We start from the raw sequence: 3,611 nt of genomic DNA, 5'->3' as shown, positions 1-3,611 counted from the left end.
AGTATTTAGGCTTCCAATAATTAGCAAAGTTGTTTTTCTTTTGCTTATAGTATGTTGAGGATTTGTTTGTTTTTTCCTCCATCAGTATTTAGAACTTACGAAAGCTTGTGTGTAAATATTCATGGAATGCAATTCGACATTTGGCGAAATCGACCTGCTTCAAAATGAACAACAGACATTACAAAATGCCCCAATGCATTCAAATGAATTAGAACATGACGAGACAATGGACAAATTAACAGACTATGTGGGATTTTAACCTGCGGTCCAAGCATCAGGAGCTCATTGCTCAGAGGAACACCGAGCAAGGCTAATAAAAGTACATTACATAATAATGTACACCTGCAATTTTATCATTAATTCAATCAACAATTACAAAGCACAAAAATATTATTCAGGAAAGGAAAAAACCTAACTTGAATGTTATATTAACTATTTTAATGCTACCATAATGGATGAAACAATATTTGAGGTTCAAATGTTCTGAAAACATTCTGCACACGTGGATATCACATTGCTGGAGTATCTTTAACCAAACCAATACGTGACTTTCAAAATGACATGAATGCTCGCGAGGCTTTTCGTGCATGCGCTGTGTGTGTGCGTTTTTAGTGACCCGTTTCTGCTCGTCTGGGCACTTTTAACCTGCCGTTGCTCGCACAAAATCTGTAAGTGAAATAGTCTTTATAATATTTTCAGCATTTAAACGAAAGAGGAGCAATTTCAAAATGGTTCACCATAATTGTTGTTCCTGGATGCAAATCAGGTGCACAAAAATATCGGAAATTCAAAGTACACCGCCCCCATGCCAAATAAATGAATAACATATCCTCCAGCACGAGACATTGCCGGGGCACCTTTGATGCCTGGCGATGCTGGCGTGCAGCACATGGAGACAGAATTGGGAGGGGGTGGTGTCCAATAATTGATTAATTGCATTTTTAAAATAGATAAAAATTGTAAACTAAATTTCTTAATCATTTGGCTAATAGCATACTTAAACCACCACCACTTCATTCGAATCTGTAACTTTTGGAAAATTAAGTAATTGATCGAAAATTAAATAATTAGTTGATTAATTGATTCATCAATAAATCATAAATACCCTTTATAACCAAATCACTTGGTCACTGTCATGTCCAAATCTCAACTTTTTAGCTCAAAAAGTGCCTGAGCTATTACCCAGATGAGAAAGAAAATAAATAAGTAATTATAAATATTATAATAAGTCATTAATAAATCGATGATTAATAAAAATATCGTTTTGCCAAAGCACTTGTTCACTCTTGTGCCCACATTTCAGCTTCTTATCTCAAAGGATGGCTGAGATATCTCCCAGACAAACAAACAAACAAACAAACAAAACGTAGTGAAAACTGAGTACGCTCTTCGGTGCATTGCTTCGGTGCCTGGCGGTGACGTTGTGCAGCACCTGGAGATGGAATAAGGAGGGAGTGATGTACAATGCGGGATGGTGTATGTCCTTGAATGAGAGGAGTCGAGTTCCACATACCATCTCCTTTTGGTACAAGTGAGCAGCCACAGTGGATATATAAAATACACACATGGACGCTTCTCCTTTTAGCAATAGATGCAAAAAATGGCATAATTTTTCAGATGGCCCTGGACCCAAACAAACAATATTGTTGCATTTGATGTCAGGGGGTATCGCATCCACACTCCTGACACCAAACTGTTACAGACCCGCGGTCATGGGGGTACGAGGGTAGGGGTATCCCCGGTTATCCCTGAACTCACCGGGAATCGACGCCATCGCACATGAATAAGTCCGTGTCGCTGCGGTTCGATAATCGACGGGGAATGCCAATAATTTAACCATGTGGCCCAGTGTTCTCCGTCTGATTACTGTTTCAATGGGGAACACGCAGTCACCTTATCAAGGAATCATGTTCTCTGCGGTTGTGCTGCTTTTATCTTTATTGGATCTTGATTAAGGCAGCCAAGCTTACCGTCAGCACAACACCAGACTGAGTTGAGAGCCAATTTGTTGGGGAATTATAATCTCACGGATAATCTATGCCCGGACATTGCCGGACCAATAAAATAAAAGGAAAGGACAGACACAGACAGATTGAAAGGACAATGCAAACAAGCTATTTATTTGCAACAAGCAATGTGGGGTACAGGAAAGGAGGGAAGGGAATTCAAGGGCTTTAATGGAGTCAAAGGGCAACCAGGGCAGGAAAATGGGAAATGCAATAAAAAGCAATCAACGTGTGTGTTTACAAAAGGCTTAGAAAATGCACAAGTCGCAGACTTAACCTATTCCTTCCCTACCGGATAACAAGACAGGGTACCCATCAGACCACACACATAGGGAGACAAATTGGGAGGGGCAGAGTGGCCTCAGCCTACCGGTATGTACGTAACTGTTTCCCTCCACAGCTTGGTACCGCTCTCCGGAAAGGCGTTGACACTGCACTCCACAACTGAGGGTCACGAGCTCCGTTGAAACCACGAATAAAAGCGGCCGGGACGAGGGAGGAAGTGACAGTGATGACGAGGGCAGAGAGAGTCAGTACGATCACCAGGGCAGAGAGAGAGAAAAAGAACCAGAGCGTCTGTGACCAGAGAAGAAGCCACAGCGATGACCAGGGCAGAGAGAGAAAGAAGCAGTGCGTCAGTCACAGCTTTATAGCCCCGATGGCAAGCGGGGCCAAAGTGCCACACATTAGATCTTCCAAGGTGGCTTGGGATCAGCTATTGGGCCATTTTAGATCTTATGAGCTGGTTGCATGCCAGCCATTGGGGGATTCCCCTCGCAGCCCCGACCATTCTGCTGCCCGCCCGGATATGCACTCAGTTGGTCCTTCTGACTGTCGCCAGGAGTGGAGCGCCTTACTTAACATGGGGAAATCCCTTCCACCCCCATGCACCCAGGAAAAACCTCACACATCCAAACATCCATCCATACAGACAAATAGACAAACAAGGATTTTGTGGGGCTTTAAACAAATGGGAATTCAGTGTGCGCTTCTAAAGCCATGGCTTCGGCAAAGGTTCCAGAACGCTGGTGTTATTCACACACGCTGAGCAGCCATGGCAGTAAAACAACGCACACCCTACATGATGGCGGCAGTCACGGCACACATCACCACGTGCTGATGGTGCTATTATCCCAACGGGGTGAGAGGGGGCGCCAGCTATCCAACGCGCAATGCATATTTAATTACGTAATAACCCCCACAGGGAACATGCTATTCTTAACGTACATTAAGGAAATAACTATTCTAAGAGTCGACATGCTGTGTGTTTCAATTTTGGCACACGGTTTATAAATCCACAATAATATGTTTATAACAGTCCTCACAGCTCCCATTACTCCCATCTCCACCCCTCCCAATATGATTAATAGTAAACTAGAAGAAGCCCATGGTAAAAGTACCATGATAGATAAAGCAAAAAAAAGGAGCCATTATATTCTTGTGCTGGTTGAAAGAGCTCAAAACTGGTAGGTTCAAAAAAAGGAATGTCTTGAGATGGTGTATGCACCTGGTGCTTAAAAATACAAGACAAGAGTAAAATGAGTTTAAACAACATTGATTTCTTCAAAAAATTAGATTGGGTAAACTTACCATGGATTATATGAA

The sequence above is a fragment of the Eptatretus burgeri genome, chromosome 4 (genome assembly GCF_056783735.1).
Source record: "Eptatretus burgeri isolate ZD-2024b chromosome 4, Ebu_testis_v1, whole genome shotgun sequence".
NCBI classification, from domain to species: Eukaryota; Metazoa; Chordata; class Myxini; order Myxiniformes; family Myxinidae; genus Eptatretus; species Eptatretus burgeri.
This window is presented reverse-complemented; position numbering follows the sequence as displayed.